Source organism: Procambarus clarkii, chromosome 50, assembly GCF_040958095.1.
Source record: "Procambarus clarkii isolate CNS0578487 chromosome 50, FALCON_Pclarkii_2.0, whole genome shotgun sequence".
Classification (NCBI taxonomy): domain Eukaryota; kingdom Metazoa; phylum Arthropoda; class Malacostraca; order Decapoda; family Cambaridae; genus Procambarus; species Procambarus clarkii.
The window spans coordinates 15,579,022-15,601,231 of NC_091199.1; the positions used below are offsets into that span (position 1 = coordinate 15,579,022).

The 22,210-nt window shown below is 45.3% G+C and overlaps 1 protein-coding gene across 4 annotated transcripts in view; it reads left to right on the forward strand.

Annotated features, from left to right (window-relative positions):
• Nucleotides 1–22,210, forward strand: part of LOC123772612 (protein bric-a-brac 2) — a 309,393-nt gene that overhangs the window by 208,654 nt on the left and 78,529 nt on the right. The window lies entirely within an intron of this gene.

Sequence of the window (22,210 nt, forward strand, 5' to 3'; positions counted from 1 at the left end):
ACTGTGGGCACCCTCACTAGTGACACTGTAGGCACCCTCACTAGTGACACTGTGTGCACCCACACTATTGACACTGTGGGCACCCTCACTAGTGACACTGTGGGCACCCTCACTAGTGACACTGTGGGCACCCTCACTAGTGACACTGTGGGCACCCTTACTAGTGACACTGTGGGCACCCTCACTAGTGACACTGTGGGCACCCACACTCTTGACACTGTGGGCACCCTCATTAGTGACACTGTGGGCACCCTCACTAGTCTCACTGTGGGCACCCTCACTAGTGACACTGTGGGCATCCTCACTAGTGGGCACCCTCACTAGTGACACTGTGGGCATCCTCACTAGTGGCACTGTGGGCACCCTCACTAGTGACACTGTGGGCACCCTCACTAGTGACACTGTGGGCACCCTCACTAGTGACACTGTGGGCATCCTCACTAGTGACACTGTGGGCACCCTCACTAGTGACACTGTGGGCACCCTCACTAGTGACACTGTGGGCACCCTCACTAGTGACACTGTGGGCACCCTCACTAGTGACACTGTGGGCACCCTCACTAGTGACACTGTGGGCACCCTCACTAGTGACACTGTGGGCATCCTCACTAGTGACACTGTGGGCACCCTCACTAGTGACACTGTGGGCACCCTCACTAGTGGGCACCCTCACTAGTGACACTGTGGGCAACCTCACTAGTGACACTGTGGGCACCCTCACTAGTGACACTGTGGGCACCCTCACTAGTGACACTGTGGGCACCCTCACTAGTCTCACTGTGGGCACCCTCACTAGTGACACTGTGGGCATCCTCACTAGTGGACACCATCACTAGTGACACTGTGGGCATCCTCACTAGTGACACTGTGGGCACCCTCACTAGTGACACTCTGGGCACCCTCACTAGTGACACTGTGGGCACCCTCACTAGTGACACTCTGGGCACCCTCACTAGTGACACTGTGGGCACCCTTACTAGTGGCACTGTGGGCACCCTCACTAGTGACACTGTGGGCACCCTCACTAGTGGGCACCCTTGCTAGTGACACTGTGGGCACCATCACTAGTGACACTGTGGGCACCCTCACTAGTGACACTGTGGGCACCCTCACTAGTGGCACTGTGGGCACCCTCACTAGTGACACTGTGGGCACCCTAACTAGTGGGCACCCTCACTAGTGACACTGTGGGCACCCACACTAGTGACACTGTGGGCACCCTTACTAGTAACACTGTGGGCACCCTCACTAGTGACACTGTGGGCACCATCACTAGTGACACTGTGGGCACCATCACTAGTGACACTGTGGGCACCATCACTAGTGACACTGTGGGCACCATCACTAGTGACACTGTGGGCACCATCACTAGTGACACTGTGGGCACCCTCACTAGTGACACTGTGGGCACCCTCACTAGTGACACTGTGGGCACCATCACTAGTGACACTGTGGGCACCCTCACTAGTGACACTGTGGGCACCCTCACTAGTGACACTGTGGGCACCCTCACTAGTGACACTGTGGGCACCCTCACTAGTGACACTGTGGGCACCCTCACTAGTAACACTGTGGGCACCATCACTAGTGACACTGGGCACCCTCACTAGTGACACTGTGGGCACCCTCACTAGTGACACTGTGGGCACCCTCACTAGTGGGCACCCTCACTAGTGACACTGTGGGCACCCTCACTAGTGACACTGTGGGCACCCTCACTAGTGACACTGTGGGCACCCTCACTAGTGACACTGTGGGCACCCTCACTAGTGACACTGTGGGCACCCTCACTAGTGACACTGTGGGCACCATCACTAGTGACACTGTGGGCACCCTCACTAGTGACACTGTGGGCACCCTCACTAGTGACACTGTGGGCACCCTCACTAGTGACACTGTGGGCACCCTCACTAGTGACACTGTAGGCACCATCACTAGTGACACTGTGGGCACCCTCACTAGTGACACTGTGGGCACCCACAGCTTGTGCTGAACGTGTATATAGTTTAGTTTTCTTATGGCAAGGTACCTCTGTGGCCACCATTGATGACCTGTTATGGCAAGGTGACTGTGGCCACCATTGATGACCTGTTATGGCAAGGTGACTGTGGCCACCATTGATGACCTGTTATGGCAAGGTGACTGTGGCCATCATTGATGACCTGTTATGGCAAGGTGACTGTGGCCACCATTGATGACCTGTTATGGCAAGGTGACTGTGGCCACCATTGATGACCTGTTATGGCAAGGTGACTGTGGCCACCATTGATGACCTGTTATGGCAAGGTGACTGTGGCCACCATTGATGACCTGTTATGGCAAGGTGACTGTGGCCACCATTGATGACCTGTTATGGCAAGGAGCCTCATTGTATTCTCTCTGGACGTTATTAATTTTCTTACTCATTAAAGGACTTGTTTAACTGAGATTCGTATAATATTTCCATAATATATATATGAGATTTATGAGAGGTATCCTCAGTACATTGTGCAGGTAAACTGCCTCACTATCTTGGTGCAGGTAAACTGCCTCACTATCTTGGTGCAGGTAAACTGCCTCACTATCTTGGTGCAGGTAAACTGTCTCACTATCTTGGTGCAGGTAAACTGCCTCACTATCTTGGTGCAGGTAAACTGCCTCACTATCATGGTGCAGGTAAACTGCCTCACTATCTTGGTGCATGTAAACTGCCTCGCTATCTTGGTGCAGGTAAACTGTCTCCTGATCTTGGTGCAGGTAAACTGTCTCATGATCCTGGTGCAGGTAAACTGTCTCATGATCCTGGTGCAGGTAAACTGTCTCATACCGCCATGGAGGAAGAGGGTGAGGGTTGGAGGTGTTGGAGTGCCTCAGTAGCCACGGAGGAACATACGAAATGAAGACATTCCGAATTTTCGCCTCACCTTGCCCAGGCTAACATGCTTCATAAGGTGAGCGCCCACTTTTGGCAACCCACCTTTAGCTAGCTGTCCCCGCGTCCCATCCTGTGTTGACACAAGCACTCCCAGCGTCCCATCCTGTGTTGACACAAGCACTCCCAGCGTCCCATCCTGTGTTGACACAAGCACTCCCAGCGTCCCATCCTGTGTTGACACAAGCACTCCCAGCGTCCCATCCTGTGTTGACACAAGCACTCCCAGCGTCCCATCCTGTGTTGACACAAGCACTATCTGCGTCCCATCCTGTGTTGACACAAGCACTACCAGCGTCCCATCCTGTGTTGACACACGCACTACCAGCGTCCCATCCTGTGTTGACACAAGCACTACCAGCGTCCCATCCTGTGTTGACACACGCACTACCAGCGTCCCATCCTGTGTTGACACAAGCACTCCCAGCGTCCCATCCTGTGTTGACACAAGCACTACCAGCGTCCCATCCTGTGTTAACACACGCACTACCTGCGTCCCATCCTGTGCTGACACAAGCACTCCCAGCGTCCCATCCTGTGTTGACACACGCACTACCTGCGTCCCATCCTGTGCTGACACAAGCACTACCAGCGTCCCATCCTGTGTTGACACAAGCACTACCTGCGTCCCATCCTGTGTTGACACAAGCACTCCCCGCGTCCCATCCTGTGTTGACACAAGCACTACCAGCGTCCCATCCTGTGTTGACACAAGCACTACCAGCGTCCCATCCTGTGTTGACACAAGCACTCCCCGCGTCCCATCCTGTGTTGACACAAGCACTCCCCGCGTCCCATCCTGTGTTGACACAAGCACTACCAGCGTCCCATCCTGTGTTGACACACGCACTACCAGCGTCCCATCCTGTGTTGACACAAGCACTCCCAGCGTCCCATCCTGTGTTGACACACGCACTACCAGCGTCCCATCCTGTGTTGACACAAGCACTACCAGCGTCCCATCCTGTGTTGACACAAGCACTACCAGCGTCCCATCCTGTGTTGACACAAGCACTACCAGCGTCCCATCCTGTGTTGACACAAGCACTACCTGCGTCCCATCCTGTGCTGACACAAGCACTACCAGCGTCCCATCCTGTGTTGACACACGCACTACCAGCGTCCCATCCTGTGTTGACACAAGCACTACCAGCGTCCCATCCTGTGTTGACACAAGCACTACCAGCGTCCCATCCTGTGCTGGCACAAGCACTACCAGCGTCCCATCCTGTGTTGACACAAGCACTACCTGCGTCCCATCCTGTGTTGACACACGCACTACCAGCGTCCCATCCTGTGTTGACACAAGCACTACCAGCGTCCCATCCTGTGTTGACACAAGCACTCCCCGCGTCCCATCCTGTGTTGACACACGCACTACCAGCGTCCCATCCTGTGTTGACACAAGCACTCCCCGCGTCCCATCCTGTGTTGACACACGCACTACCAGCGTCCCATCCTGTGTTGACACAAGCACTCCCAGCGTCCCATCCTGTGTTGACACACGCACTACCAGCGTCCCATCCTGTGTTGACACAAGCACTACCAGCGTCCCATCCTGTGTTGACACAAGCACTACCAGCGTCCCATCCTGTGCTGGCACAAGCACTACCAGCGTCCCATCCTGTGTTGACACAAGCACTACCTGCGTCCCATCCTGTGTTGACACACGCACTACCAGCGTCCCATCCTGTGTTGACACAAGCACTACCAGCGTCCCATCCTGTGTTGACACAAGCACTACCAGCGTCCCATCCTGTGTTGACACAAGCACTCCCAGCGTCCCATCCTGTGTTGACACACGCACTACCTGTGTCCCATCCTGTGTTGACACAAGCACTATACCAGCGTCCCATCCTGTGTTGACACACGCACTACCTGTGTCCCATCCTGTGTTGACACAAGCACTATACCAGCGTCCCATCCTGTGTTGACACAAGCACTATACCAGCGTCCCATCCTGTGTTGACACACGCACTACCTGTGTCCCATCCTGTGTTGACACAAGCACTATACCAGCGTCCCATCCTGTGTTGACACAAGCACTATACCAGCGTCCCATCCTGTGTTGACACAAGCACTACCAGCGTCCCATCCTGTGTTGACACAAGCACTACCAGCGTCCCATCCTGTGTTGACACAAGCACTATACCAGCGTCCCATCCTGTGTTGACACAAGCACTACCAGCGTCCCATCCTGTGTTGACACAAGCACTATACCAGCGTCCCATCCTGTGTTGACACAAGCACTACCAGCGTCCCATCCTGTGTTGACACACGCACTACCAGCGTCCCATCCTGTGTTGACACAAGCTCTATAATTTTTACAGTACCTGTTTTTTATTTTATATTTCCCCATAAACAACACTTTTCCTGTAAAAGAACATCAAAAACATGTTGGAATACTTCGTGTATAAAGACCAATAAAGATAATACAGTACTGTTATAAAAGCAGGAGATTTTGACTTACCTTAAGAGTGAACCTCAGCAGCCATGTGACTCTGTGTCCTCATATAACATGTTCTACAGTCATCAGTTCCAGGTACTGAAGTAGGGTCAACATGAAGATGTAAAGGATCTGAGAATAATTATATCTTCTGACCTAACCTTTAGGGGGCATAACCAAGCAAATATTGCGTCAACTAGTAAAATGATAGGATGGATTACACGAGCCTTCAAAGAATGATAGGATGGATCACACGAGCCTTCAAAGAATGATAGGATGGATCACACGAGCCTTCAAAGAATGGTAGGATGGATTACACGAGCCTTCAAAGAATGATAGGATGGATTACACGAGCCTTCAAAGAATGGTAGGATGGATCACACGAGCCTTCAAAGAATGGTAGGATGGATTACACGAGCCTTCAAAGAATGGTAGGATGGATTACACGAGCCTTCAAAGAATGATAGGATGGATCACACGAGCCTTCAAAGAATGGTAGGATGGATCACAGGCGCCTTCAAATAATAATAGATAGATCACAGGAACCTTCAAAGAATGATAGAATGGATCACACGAGCCTTCAAAGAATGATAGGATGGATCACACGAGCCTTCAAAGAATGATAGGATGGATCACAGGAGCCTTCAAAGAATGATAGAATGGATCACACGAGCCTTCAAAGAATGATAGGATGGATCACACGAGCCTTCAAAGAATGATAGGATGGATCACAGGCGCCTTCAAAGAATGATAGGATGGATCACACGAGCCTTCAAAGAATGATAGGATAGATCATACGAGCCTTCAAATCCATGGATCCCATCACACTACTCATGCTATTTAAATGACTTGTGCTGTCCTGCCTTGAATTCTGCTCAATACTCACCCTCCTCAGAGCGCAAGAGACTGCTGAAATTAGAGGGTATACAGAGAACATATATACAACACACGTAGACATGGTAAAGCACCTAAATTATTGAGTGCGCCTCAAAGCTGTCCCATCTAATATTTTCCACCCACGTATAAATTATTATGTATCTCTCTCGCCTGCGCTCAAGAGAATACAGATTTAGGCATTTTAGTCGGTCCCAATAGATGTTTTACTGGGTGGATTTTAGCAGTAAAGGATCTCTGCACGCTCTCCAGGTCAGCAATTTCTCCAGCATTAAAGGGGCTTACATTTTTGACCAGACCACACACTAGAAGTTGAAGGGACGACGACGTTTCGGTCCGTCCTGGACCGGCTTACAGTGTGCAGCAGTACTCCACTCTAGAGAGCACAAGCGTCTTGAAAAGTATCATCATCGGTATAGCATCTCTAGTGAGAAAAGTTCTTATTATCCAACCTGTCATTTTTCTTGCAGTTGTGATGGCTACTTTATTGTGTTCTTTAAAGGTAAGGTCTTCCGACATCAGTACACCCAGGTCCTTTACATTGCTTTTATGTTCTATGATATGATTTGACTGAGTTTTGTACGTAATTTCCGTTTTTATATTTTCATTTTTCCGTAACGCAGGAGCTGGAACTTATCTTTATTAATAAATACCATATTATCTTCAGTAACCCATTGAAAGGCCTGATTTACATTTGATTGCAGGTTTGCTGTGTTTTTTATGTTGTTTATTCTCATAAAAATCTTAGTCTCATCTGCAAAGGATAATACTTTACTATAGGTTGTGTCCTTGTCTGTGTCCGATATGAGGAGTAGAAAAGGTACTGGAGCAAGCACCTGTCCCTGGGGGACTGTACTGGAGCAAGCACCTGTCCCTGGGGGACTGTACTGGAGCAAGCACCTGTCCCTGGGGGACTGTACTGGAGCAAGCACAGTACCCTGGGGGACTGTACTGGAGCAAGTACAGTACCCTGGGGGACTGTACTGGAGCAAGCACAGTACCCTGGGGGACTGTACTGGAGCAAGCACAGTACCCTGGGGGACTGAGCTCTTCACGGTTGATGGTCCGGATTTTATTTTGTTGACTATTACACATTGGGTTCTATTAGTCAGGAAATTGTAAATCCGTCTGCCGATTTTTCTAGTAATTCCGTTTGAACGCATTTTGTGTGCAATAATAACACTATACCTTGGTTACCTTGAGGTGCTTCCGGGGCTTAGCGTCCCCGCGGCCCGGTTGTCGACCAGGCCTCCTGGTTGCTGGACTGATCAACCAGGCTGTTGGACGCGGCTGCTCGCAGCCTGACGTATGAGTCACAGCCTGGTTGATCAGGTATCCTTTGGAGGTGCTTATCCAGTTCTCTCTTGAACACTGTGAGGGGTCTGCCAGTTATGCCCCTTATGAGTAGTGGAAGCGTGTTGAACAGTCTGGGGCCTCTGATGTTGATAGAGTTCTCTCTCAGAGTACCTGTTGCACCTCTGCTTTTCAACGGGGGTATTCTGCACATCCTGCCATGTCTTCTGGTCTCATGTGATGCTATGGTCACATTTGTCAAAGGCTTTTGCGAAATCTGTGTAAATTACATCAGCGTTTTCTTTGTCTTCCATAGCATCTAATGCCATGTCATAGTGGTCCAGCAACTGCGACAGGCAAGAGCGCCCTGTTCTGAAACCATGTTGTCCAGGGTTATGGAGATGCTGGGATTCCATGGATTTTGTGATCTTACTTCTTAGTACCCTTTCAAAGATTTTTATGATGTGATGTTGGTGCTATCGGCTATCCGCCACTTAGAAAAAATACATGAAGCTCAGTGAGTCAAAATTCACCAAGATGTTCCTGCAGAGTTATTTGGGGTTTGGTTCTGGTTCACCTGCTTCTCGAGAGGTCACTTGCCCAGAGTGAAAATAAATTCATTCATCTTAACATCTTAACATTTAGCCAATCAGCTGGACAACTGACCAAGTACGTGTGTTGTCGATCAGCTGATGTATGTCAACAAAATAAGTTCACATGTTCACCGAGAGGCGTCGCCCACTGACGACCTTGACCATCATGCAGATAATACACCTTAAGCTTAATCCTAAACAAATCGAGATGGAAGTATAGGTGATGTAATAAACATTATTTAGAGGTTTTAATATGCAAGAGAGGGAAAGACTAAATAAATATATCCCATGTTTAATTATTAACCAATTTCTTTGCAACTGTAATAAAAAGGTTGATCCAACAGAATGGTCATTGGTTAGGTAAGAAGCCTAGAAAATTAGAAACTATAAAATATATAATTCATAATATTCTTGGGTTGTCTTGTATTTACTATTTGTATTTGCAGAATCAAGCTATCAGCTCTTGGACCCTACCCTTTTAGCCAATATTATTTTCCTCTATTTTGTCTACTACATATTTTTCACGTGCACACACACATCCTAGGAAGCAGCCCGTAGCAGCTGTTTAACTCCCAGGTATTTACTGCTAGGTGAACAGGGGCTCCAGAGTTAAAGAAACTCTGCCCCATTTGTTTCTGCCTCTGCCGGGGATCGAACCCTGGCGCTTAGGACTACAACCCCAGAGTACTGTCCACTGAGCCGCGTGGCCCCATAGGACCGCGTGCTCCAGTGTTTTCTTGCCACTTGGGCGAGTTAACTGAGGTGACTGACTACCTGCTTCTACCCTCCTCACTCTCACCATGTGCTGCTCCACTATTACTTTCACAAACTACTATTAATGATTTGTTTCTTTAGCTTCTTTTGCTTTCAGTGTGATTGCCAGACATTAATTCACTATTATTCACTTTTTCACGGCGATGTTGCAAGTTAAAGGTGCGGTGAGCAAGTATAGTGAGGTGCTACCAGCTCTGCCGCCAAGGGACATCACCCTTAAAGTTTAAGACTACAACATCAGGCTCCTCACATAGGCCATCACAACACTCATACCAAAAATAATATCTATACAGATGTGTTGAAATAAACAACAACGGCCACAGTCGTGTCTTGTACGAAATACAACAAAAAATGTAGTGATCCAAACTATATAAATTGTCAATTGTGTAATGCAGTCAAACACAGTAATTGTGCTAAACTAGCAGATACTTTAAGGAAAAAAGAAGTGACTAATAACTCGTTATACTGGATTTGCGAAGAGGATAACTGCTTCTTTCTAAAAATAACAAATTTGTTTAAAAATATTCCCTCTGAAGAGGATAAAAAGTACTTCGGTACTGCATGCTCATAAATTGTGGAATGCAAATGTAAAGTAAAGACAGTCGAGGTATGTGGTTACACGGATGGACTACACAGCACAGTGCTAGAGAGCACTAATGAGCACAGTGCGAGCACAGACCCACACAGACTAACACCCAACACAAAAGGAAGTTAGTGAATAACAACAGAAATCTGCAGGATCCCTTCCTAAATCTATTACGAGCCACCACAGAGTGTAGTGGAGATAAACAATGCTATACAAACGAAGAACGAACATGGAACCTGCCGATACTATGCATGGGGGGGGGTGTATAAATATGGGCTGTGAAAAAGAACAAATTGAACAAAAACACTCGCCCGGCGCATCGCGAGTGATTTGGCCTTGGTTTGTATCCTGGCCGGGGAGGATTGACTGGGGCGCCAATCCTTAACTGTAGCCTCTGTTCACCCAGCAGTGAATGGGTACCTGGTTATTAAACGATTTGGCGGGTCATATTCTGGGGAAAATTAGGATTAAGGACCTGCCCGAAATGGTATGCATGCTAGTGGCTTTACAAGAATGTAACAACTCTTGTATATGTAAATAAATAAAAAAAAATGCAGATATAACCACCCAAGAAACTGCAGAAATACCCTATATACAAGAACGTGTCACTCTGATAACTGCAAATACTTCCACCTAAAACTGTAAACATTTGCTAAACAAGGGGTGTTTTAACCAACAATGCCCAAATTTTCATATTAAAGGAACAAAGTGAATAAAATCACAAGAGCACCATTATAAATACGGCAACACCCATACATAATAGGGGGATCAAACCCCACTGGACTTGGCAGTAGCCATAGACAGCATACCCATGCTGTCCTGTACCTGGCCCAGACTCATGGAATTTTATATTCATCAAAAAGGGCAAAACACAACTATCACAGGCCCTAAACGTCTCTTTGGAGACAGAGCCTAGATACTTGTGTCATTCCTGACATACTTGACTGACTGACACGACAGTGGATTGGGGGCCCTGTCCGGGATAAACATTCACTGTCGCATCACTAACCACAGTAAGGCTCGTGGACTGGAACTTTCCTTCAATAATCAATGAGTCACTTGGCCTCAACCATGGCAGTGTAAATGGGTCTAGAGTAAAATGAAAGTCTGTAAAATCCACCAGTTTACTGGGGTGAACTTACGTACATGACACCGCTTTATATACAACATTATCTATACACATATCCACAACTGGCAACAATTAAATTAGTCAAGGCACAAGTCAAGCAGCTAGATGTCACTAAGTGAAGAGCACCGCATAACATTAGTACACTCGGCAACTTACGACTGGCTGTAAAGTTATGAACACGGTGGGTAGTGACGTTGCATAATCAGAGTGGGGTAAAGTATGGACACCAATAACACAAGTCAACGTACTCTCTCCTGCCTTCAGAAAACCAAGTCCCAACGGGACTAACAAATGACAAAGTCTAAACACTTTGCTAATTTCAGCAGAGTCCACAATGACTGGAAAAATGATAAAGTCAATTACTCTTCAGATGTATAAGTCCAAAATGACTTGACAAATGGCAAGTCAATTACTCGTCTTCCAAACATTAGAGTTACAATGCCTGGAAATGTGGTAAAGTTAGAATCTCCTCAGAAGTCTTAAGTCCCAAACCAGGAATTTGACTAAGTCCATAAACTAGAAAAATTGACTAAGTCCACAAACCATGAAATTTGCCTAAGTTCACAAATGTCCATACAATCACAATAATGATAACGTCCCCAAATGGCTGCAATAACACCCTAAGTCACCTACGACAAAGTTTCAAATATATAATCGTGAAAACAGTATGATGAAATGATCCACACCAATAATAATCCTCACACACACACACACAACTTGTAAACGAAAGATCAGATAAGAGTAAAGAAACCAAATCGGAGTGACAACACTGGTGATATACATCGCTAGACAGAGGGAGGAGCGACCCGCCGTGTGACTTACCTAGTGTGCTTGTAGTGAGGCTGATTGGTGGCTGGTAAGTGCCTCTCTCTGAACTCTTCAACAGTGTGCAAGATTTATACAATATCATATTATAGTCACCAATGCATTTCAGTCAATAATACAATAGTAAACTTGATAATCAGGAGGCAAGGACCTCACTTTTGAGCTCACTTGGGAACCTGATAAGCCACTAATCCCCTAGATCTCCACACTCTTCCCCCCCCCCCACCCCCACCCCCACCCATCTCCTATGTAAACTAAAGACAACACTCGCCCACTCGAAATCACACACACTCACACACAAACCTACAAACCCATTCACACTGAAACACACACACACACACACAGTGTGTGTGTGTGGGGGGGAGGGGGAGGCGGTGGCTGAAGGGACAGCACGCTGTACACGTGATCCTGTGGTGCCGGGTTCGATTTCGGGCGCCGGCGAGAAACAAGAGGCAGATTTTCTTTCACCCTGATGCTCCTGTTACCTAGCAATAAATAGGTACCTGGGAGTCAGTCAGCTGTCATGGGCGGCTTCCTGGAGTGTGTGGTGTGTGTGTGTGTGAGGGGGGGGGTGTGGAGAAAAAAAATAGTAGTAATAGAAACAGTTGATTGACAGTTGAGAGGCGGGCCGAAAGAGCATAGCTCAACCTCCGCAAGCACAACTAGGTGAATACATACACATAAAGGTTCAAAGGTTTGCCACAGGGCTAGTAGACAAACTGAAGGGTATGAGCTACAAGGAGAGACTACGGGAATTAAACCTCACATCACTGGGAGACAGGAGAGTTAGAGGGAACATGATCACCACATACAAGATTCTCAGAAGAATTGATAGGGTAGATAAAGACAGACTATTTACCGCAAGGGGCACATGCACTAGAGGGACACAGATGGAAATTGAGTGCCTAAATGAGCCAGAGACTAGATTTTTTTTTCAGTGTCAGAGTAAGTTTTTCAGTGTCAGAGTCTGTATATTAGGGAAGACCTTGTATGTTCGGAGCTCCTTAACGTTACAAATGAGGTGGTAGAGGTACTGGGATTAATAATAGAGAAAATAAATTTAGTGATTATTCTAATATACAAACCGCCAGATGCAACGACCGAGGAATTCACAGAACAGATAAACAAAATAGAGAATAGCCTTCATAATTTGGAGAACCTGATACCTGATATTATCTTCTGTTACGGCCCTATTGGGTCGCAACTGGGTTCTTTCTCTGATGTTATTAGAGTGTGGGTATCCGGCCCCAAGTTAGTAGTGGCTTTCAAGGGGTGTGTTCCGTAACGCAAGTAAATTAAAGGGGAAGGGATACAAATACACAAAATTAAATATATACTGCTACCACCACCATAAATAAATATATAAACAGTCACACGCGGGGTTGCTATTACAACACTTCTTATTTACAATAACTCGTCTTCCTCCGAAGACACGGGATGCTCCACGGTGCTCACGATGAGTAGCCCTGGTTCTCTTCTCGTGGCCTCACGATGAATCCTCAGATTCTCTAGACGAGTCTACCCCGGCCACAGGCCAGCCAAATCACAGTCCCACTGGGTGCACCGTCGTGGAGGCCTTCAACCACAAATCCAGCCTGTAGCTGGCAGGTTCCAATCAGCTACGTTGCGTAGGCCACTCCACGACCGATACTAGGGTTGCGAGCCCTACGCAGGAGCCTCGTGTGATTCCACAGATCACTCTCCTCACCACAACACCCCAGTGGCTAGTCTTCTCCACCAGTCAGCCCCGGGTACGACAATCCCTGGTTCTGCCACCTCACAGGCAGGCTAACACAACAGTGTTCATCCGGGGGGGTGACTCAAAGCTTCTGCAGCAAATGCGTGGAGATACTACGGCTGCCTTGGGTAGACTGCCCATCGTCCAATCCAACAGTCCCAGGTCGACTCTGTAATCAGACACGTCATCAGTACTGGTTACACTCTAGGGCACCTCACTTACGGGCTTAGACACAAACGCCCACCTATCCACTCCATAGATGGCATTGCTGTCTAAGCGTCACCTCACCAGAGGTCAGCAGCGGCTACGTTACTAGCTGATCAAGGCGGGAAACCAGCCCCTGTGGCCGGTATATCTCGTCCTCACTAGACGGCGTCGTCCATTTGGAGGGGGTTTCGGGAGCTGACCCACAGATGGCGCGGTCGTCACTGCTCCGTGCTCGGACGCTGGGCTCGGTCCGTTACATCTTCCTAGGTGACTTCAACTTGCCTAGTCTCAGGTGGAGAATAGCAAACAATAATAATATACCAGAAAACCTATCGGGACCTAACCAACCACAGATTAGAGAACTACTTAGATTCTGTGACAAATTTTCACTCAACCAGCAGATATCGGAGCCAACGAGAAATGAAAATATTCTAGATCTGGTCTTTACAAACAATGAAGACATTATCAGAGACATTACGATATCAGATACCACATACTCAGATCACAAGCTCATTGAAGTGCAAACGACCATCAATACTCAGAATAGACCTAAAACGTTGATAAAGCGAGAGGGGCTATTCAGTAAATTCAGTTTTAATAATAAAAGGATAGACTGGGAGATAATAAACAGGGAACGTACAAACATTCCATGGGAAACTGTTCTAAGTAATACAAGTCCTACAGAAGGAATAGAAAAACTGACTTCGGAAGTGTATCAAGTCTGTCTGAAACTGAAACATGTTCCTTTGAGGAAAGCCAGAAAGAGATCCAACGTAGAAAGAGAACGCAGACGACACTATAAACGAAGGAAAAAAATAACGGAAATGCTTATGCAGACACGAATTTCCCGTCAAAGAAGGAATAATTTAAATAGGGAGATTGAAGAAATCGAGCGGAAATTGAAACACTCATATCAAACTGAAGAAAGGCAGTTAGAACAGAAAGCAATTCAGGAAATAAAGAAAAATACAAAATACTTCTTCACATATGCGAAATCAAAAGCAAAAACCAGTGCCAGTATTGGACCTATTCGTACAAGTGAAGGTTCATAGAGACGGAGGATGATAAAGAAATTAGTGAAATCCTAAAAAAGCAGTATGAGGAGATGTTTAGCACTCCAATAAACAACATGAAAGTGGAAGATCCAGACAATTTTTTTATGCGGGATATTCAAACCCCTGTAAATATAACTGATATCAACACGAGCGCACTAGACTTTGAAAGAGAAATTGAAAACATGCTCATGCACTCGTCCCCAGGTCCAGACTCATGGAATTCAATATTTATAAAGAAATGCAAAGTGCCGGTAGCACAGGCACTCAGTATAGTGTTGAGGAAGAGCTAGGACACGGGGGAGATACCAGATGCACTTAAAGTAGCAGACATAGCCCCTCTACACAAGGGAGGAAGCAAAGCATTGGCAAAGAATTATAGACCAGTTGCACTAACATCGCATATAATAAAAGTATTTGAGAGAGTGATTAGGAGTCAGGTCACCAATTTCATGGAGACCAATGACCTTCACAACCCAGGCCAACATGGATTTCGAGCGGGAAGGTCGTGCCTCTCACAGCTACTTGAGCACTACGATAAAGTCACTGAGGCATTAGAGGAAAAACAAAATGCTGATGTGATATACACGGACTTCGCAAAGGTGCTGAAGACATTGAAAAACTTCTAGCTGATATTAATAAAGTTTTCGACTGGGCATCAGAAAATAACATGATGTTTAACAGTGATAAATTCCAGGTACTCAGATACGGTAAAAATGAGGGCCTTAAATATAATACAGGGTACAAACCACAATCAAATGTGCCCATAGTAGGAAAACAGCATGTAAAGGATTTGGGAATGATGATGTTTGACAACCTAACGTTTAGGGAGCATAACCAAGCAAATATTGCGACAGCCAGAAAAATGATAGGATGGATTACGAGAACTTTCAAATCCAGGGATCCCATCACAATGGTTGTAATCTTCAAGTCACTTGTGTTGTCCCGTCTTGAGTACTGCTCAGTACTCACTTTCCCCTTCAGAGCAGGAGAGATTGCTGAAATAGAGGGAATACAGAAAACATATATGGCACGCATAGACCCGATAAAGCACCTAAATTATTGGGATCGTCTCAAGGCCCTCCAAATGTACTCACTAGAAAGAACCCGAGAGAGATATCAAATAATATACACCTGGAGGATACTGGAGGGCCAAGTACCAAATCTACACAGTAAAATAACAACGTACTGGAGTGAACGATATGGAAGAAAATGCAGAATAGAACCAGTGAAGAGTAGGGGTGCCATAGGCACAATCAGAGAACACTGTATAAACATCAGAGGTCCACGGTTGTTCAACACCCTCCCAGCGAGCATAAGAACTATTGCCGGAACAACCGTGTACATCTTCAAGAGGAAATTAGATTTATTCGTCCAAGGAGTGCCGGACCAACCGGGCTGTGGAGGGCATGTGGGCCTGCGGGCCGCTCCAAGCAACAGCCTAGTTGCTTGCGGGCCGAAAGAGCAGAGCTCAACCCCCGCAAGCACAACTAGGTGAATACACACACACACAAGAGGAATTGACAAGGTAGATAAGGATAAACTGTTTAGCATGGGTGATACGCGAACAAGGGGAGACAGGTGGAGACTGAGTAAAAATCAAACATAAAGTAAAGTGCAAGTAACTCAGTAAAGTGCAAGTAAACCCAGTAAAGTGCAAGTAAACCCAGTAAAGTGCAAGTAAACCCAGTAAAGTGCAAGTAAACCCAGTAAAGTGCAAGTAAACCCAGTAAAGTGCAAACTAACATTAATAACGTAGTAGGCCCAAGAGAATCAAGCGAGAAAGGTTATTCAATAAATTCAATTTTAATAATAAAAGGATAGACTGGGAGAAAATAAACAGGGAACTTACAAACATTCAATGAGAAAATGTTCTAAGAAATAAAAATCCTACACAAGGAATAGAAAAACGGACTTCTTTAAGCATATGAAGTCTGTCTGAAACATGTTCCTTTGAGGAAAGCCAGAAAGAGGTCCAACGTAGAAAGAAAACGCAGGAGACACTACAAAAGAAGGAACAAATTAACGGAAATGCTTAAGCAGACACGACTTTACATACAAAGAAGGAATAATTTAAACAGGGAGAGTGAAGAAACCGAACAGAGACTGAAGCATTCATATCAGACTGAAGAAAGGCAACTAGAACAGAAAGCAATTCAAGAAATAAAGAAAAACCCAAAATATTTCTTCACATATGCTAAATCAAAAAGCAAAAACCACTGCCAGTATTGGACCTATTCGTATTAGTGAAGGTTCATACACTGAGGATGACAAATTAGTGAAATCATAAAAAAGCAATATGAAGACATGTTTAGCACTCCGATAAACAACATGAAAGTGGAAGATTCGGACAACTTCTTTATGGGTGATATCCAAACCCCTGTAAATATAATTGATATTAACACGAGTGTGACAGATTTTGAAATTAACAACATGCCCATGCACAAAGACCCAGGTCCAGACTCATGGAATTCAATATTTATAAAGAAATGCCTAGTGCCGGTAGCACAGGCACTCAGTATAGTGTGGAGGAAGAGCTTGGACACGGGGGAGATACCAGATGCGCTTAAAGCAGTAGACATTGCCCCTCTACACAAGGGAGGGAGCAAAGCATTGGCAAAGAATTATAGACCAGTTATTAGCAGCATATAAATGTTGCTAATAACGAGTTTAACTGTAAATATCGTAGTGAATTTAAGAGATAATGAATTTAAGATAATTTAAGAGATTATCTTTGATGACTTAGATGATAACACTGATGGATTTGAGATTATACTTGATGTCTCTGAGAGTTTCTTTGATGAACGAAGATGTTTAGAAAGTTTCTTTGATGAACAAAGGTGACTTAGATAATAACGTTTGACGACTCTGAGAATAACTTTGAAGACATAAGTAGTATTTTGATGTGTTTTGAGTGTGTTATTGACGTCTTTGAGTGTGTTATTGACGTCTTTGAGTGTGTTATTGACGTCTTTGAGTGTGTTATTGACGTCTTTGAGTGTGTTATTGACGTCTTTGAGTGTGCTATTAACGTCTTTGAGTGTGTTATTGACGTCTTTGAGTGTGTTATTGATGTCTTGAAGACTCTCTTTGATGTCTCGAAGAGTGTGACTATTTTTCTTACTCAATGAAGTATACTGTTAGTTACAAAAGTGTTTAAAGAAGTTACATATTACTATTTTTAGTTAAGGGGAAGAATAATTTTAGTTAAGAACGATGATAAAAAATATCTTTGGCTATTTTTCTTACTACAAGAAGTATAATGTTAGTTAAGAAATGATGGAAAGATGATGAATGTGCCTATTTTCAGTTAAGGGAAGTGTTATTTTAGTTAAGAAAGGATGTAAAGATTATGACTTGCCTATTTTAAAATTGAATGCGACATAATGGTAGTTAAGAAAGTGTTGAACATGACTATTTTTTAGTTGATTGACGAATACTTTTAGTTAAAAATGACAAGAAAAGATGATGAGCCGGCTATTTTCAGTTGATTGACGAATATTTTAGTTAAAAAATTATGAACATTACTATTTTTTTAGTTGATTGACAAGTGATTTTAGTTAAAAACAATAAGAAAAGAATGAATTGGTAAATTTGTACTGAATGGAGGAAAACAATTGTACACTTGATTTTAAAGAACATGTAAGAGAATGCGGTGAACACAGTGAACATACGGGGAACGTGACAAAGAACACAGAGAACACGAACGAGACTGAGACTGAGATGAACACAGTGAACTTGCGGAAACATGAACCTGCAGAGAACATGAATAATGACAAAGAGCACAGAATACGAGAAATGAACATTGAACTTGTGAAGAACATGCTAAGAATATTATGAGAACATGAAAATGAACACAGAGAACATGTAGAATGGAGAACACAGAGAACTACCATCAGAGGTCCGCGGTTGTTCAACGTCCTTCCAGTGGCTATAAGAAATATTACTGGAACAACCGTGGACATCTTCAAGTGAAAACTAGACTGTTTTCTAAAAAAAAAGTGCTGGACCAACCGGGCTGCGGTGGGTATGTGGGCTCCGCTCCGCTCCAAGCAACACCCTAGTGGACCAAACTCTCACAAGTCGAGCCTGACCTCGGGCCGGGCTTGGGGAGTAGAAGAACTCCCAGAACCCCATCAGGTATGGAAGAGAATACGAAAATATAATTTGACCTTGCAGAGAACTTGCTGAGAATATGGAGAAACTTGTGAAAATTATGGAATGGACATTTGGGAGGATATTTTAAGAACATGGAATGAACATACAAATACAGTAAGATTATTGAAGGTTTGGATAAGATGGGTAATGGGCGAGATGAAGGGGGAGTAGGGGGGGGGGGTGAGGGAGGGGGAAGATAAAGGTGAAAGGGAGTTGGGGGAGGTAAGGGAGGGGGAAAGATAAGAGGTGAGGGAGGTAAGGGATGGAAAGGTAAGAGGGGGAAGGGAAGGGGGCGAGATGTGGGGAGTAGGGGTGTGGAGGGGTTTAGGGGATAGGGGGAAGATAAGGGTGTGATTGTTAGCTCGTTGGTGATTATTTACATAGTTGAGTAAACAAAGGGTATTGAAGGACATGATATGTTTACTTTTGATCAAGTTGAAAGGCAGGAGAGTGTCTTGATCTGAAATAATTAAGTTTGATGAACTAACGTGGAGGACAGAAGTTGGAGCTTGGTAATTGCGTTTTCTTTACTTACTCAGTAAGAAGTATAACTGCTTTAAATTTCATGGAAATTGTTTAAGTATTAATAAAGATACGAGAGGGTGGTTAAGGAGGGGGACAAGAGCTGAAGCTCGGTAATTGTTCGGATCTTATTTACTGCGTCTAAAATATGACTGATTTAAATTTCAGGGAAATTGATTAGGTATTAGCGAAAATACGAGGAGGGTTTAAAGCAGGAACAGGTGCTAGAGTTTGGTAATTCTTTGGATTTATTTTGCTACGTCGGAAATATGACGTTTTAAACTGAACTAATAGTAGCGAAACTACACTTATAAACGTATAGAGCTGGATCCAAGAGCTAACTTTTGATGATCTTTTAAAAATATCTTCCCATCAATTATATCTATAAGAACACTTAAGAACTCTTAAGAACTCATTGAGGATTAAACTCTCACAAAATTCAGTGTTAATTCTTGTGACTGAGCTGAGAACTGATGAGACTAATAATATATAACCTTCAATGATGAGACTAATAATATATAACCTTCAATGATGAGACTAATAATATATAACCTTCAATGAGACTGACTAATTTTTGACATTGAACGAGACACTGACAAATTTTTAGTCATAAAACAGACTTTGTCAAATTTTGGTCTCAAAGTGGATTCTGACAATATTTTTATCTAAAAATGGTCTCTGAAATTATTTTGGTCTTAAATGGACGCTGTTTATTTTCGGTCTAAAAATGGTCTCTGTCAAATTTTTGGCTTAAACTGGTCTTTGACAATATTTTTGGTCTTAAAATGGTCTCGTGTTAAATTCCAGTCAATTTCGGTCTTGTATAGTCTTTGAATAATTTAAGTCTTTTATTGGACTGAAGAAATTCGATATTCAACTAGACTCTGAAACTATTTTGGTCTTCAACTGGTCTCTGACTCTTAAAGTCTTAAATGGTCTCTGAAATTATTTTGGGCTTAAACTGAACTCTGACATTTCGGTCTTCAACTGGTCTCTGAGTAATTTCAGTCTTCAACTGGTCTCTGATGAAAATCGGTCTTAAACGGATGAAACAGCAGTAACTGGATTTAAAACTAAAAGTTACTGCTAAGATGTCTATTTTCCCTAACAAAACTTCTATAACAATATTCTCTGAAAATGGTCTTTGAAATATTTTCGGTCTTAAACTCTTCAAAAAAACTTCTATGTGTATATTATGTCAAATAATTTAATAAAACTGAACTCTAAAAAAAAAATTGAATTCCCCCCCATAAGATTTCAATAACAAAACTTCTATGAACATATTCTCCGAAAATGGTCTTTGAAAAATTTTGGTCTATACCTCTGAAAATTTTTACCTGAAAATGGTGTGACAGCGACGAATGGACTTGATAACCAAAATTCGTCGCTACACCTTCAGCCATGATAGGTTGTGGTGTTACAGTGAGGGGGGGCGGTGGTATAGGTTGTGGTGTTACAGTGAGGGGGGGGGCGGTGGTATAGGTTGTGGTGTTACAGTGAGGGGGGGGGCGGTGGTATAGGTTGTGGTGTTACAGTGAGGGGGGGGGGCGGTGGTATAGGTTGTGGTGTGTGTGTGGTGTTACAGTGAGGGGGGGCGGTGGTATAGGTTGTGGTGTTACAGTGGGGGGGGCGGTGGTATAGGTTGTGGTGTTACAGTGAGGGGGGGGGCGGTGGTATAGGTTGTGGTGTTACAGTGAGGGGGGGGGGGGCGGTGGTATAGGTTGTGGTGTTACAGTGAGGGGGGGGCGGTGGTATAGGTTGTGGTGTTACAGTGAGGGGGGGGCGGTGGTATAGGTTGTGGTGTTACAGTGAGGGGGGGGGCGGTGGTATAGGTTGTGGTGTTACAGTGGGGGGGGGCGGTGGTATAGGTTGTGGTGTTACAGTGAGGGGGGGGGCGGTGGTATAGGTTGTGATGTTACAGTGAGGGGGGGGCGGTGGTATAGGTTGTGGTGTTACAGTGAGGGGGGGGGGCGGTGGTATAGGTTGTGGTGTTACAGTGAGGGGGGGGCGGTGGTATAGGTTGTGGTGTTACAGTGAGGGGGGGGGCGGTGGTATAGGTTGTGGTGTTACAGTGAGGGGGGGGGGCGGTGGTATAGGTTGTGGTGTTACAGTGAGGGGGGGCGGTGGTATAGGTTGTGGTGTTACAGTGAGGGGGGGGCGGTGGTATAGGTTGTGGTGTTACAGTGAGGGGGGGGCGGTGGTATAGGTTGTGGTGTTACAGTGAGGGGGGGGGCGGTGGTATAGGTTGTGGTGTTACAGTGAGGGGGGGCGGTGGTATAGGTTGTGGTGTTACAGTGAGGGGGGGGTGGTATAGGTTGTGGTGTTACAGTGAGGGGGGGGTGGTATAGGTTGTGGTGTGTGTGTGGTGTTACAGTGAGGGGGGGGTGGTATAGGTTGTGGTGTGTGTGTGGTGTTACAGTGAGGGGGGGTGGTATAGGTTGTGGTGTTACAGTGAGGGGGGGTGGTATAGGTTGTGGTGTGTGTGTGGTGTTACAGTGAGGGGGGGGTGGTATAGGTTGTGGTGTTACAGTGAGGGGGGGTGGTATAGGTTGTGGTGTGTGTGTGGTGTTACAGTGAGGGGGGTGGTATAGGGTGTGGTGTGTGGTGTTACAGTGAGGGGGGGTGGTATAGGTTGTGGTGTGTGTGTGGTGTTACAGTGAGGGGGGGTGGTATAGGTTGTGGTGTTACAGTGAGGGGGGTGGTATAGGTTGTGGTGTGTGTGTGGTGTTACAGTGAGGGGGGGTGGTATAGGTTGTGGTGTGTGGTGTTACAGTGAGGGGGGGTGGTATAGGTTGTGGTGTGTGGTGTTACAGTGAGGGGGTGGTATAGGGTGTGATGTGGAGAAATTGCTGACCTGGAGAGATCCTGTACTGTTAGAATCCACTCAGTAAAACTTCTAAACTATTGGGACCAACTAAAATACCTAAATCTGTACTCCCTTGAGCCCAGGCGGGAGAGATACATAATAATTTACACATGGAAAACAATAGAGGGGGCTGGTCCCAAACCTGCACACAGAAATAACATCACATGAGACCAGGAGGCATGGCAGGATGTGCAGAATATCCCCGTTGAAGAGCAG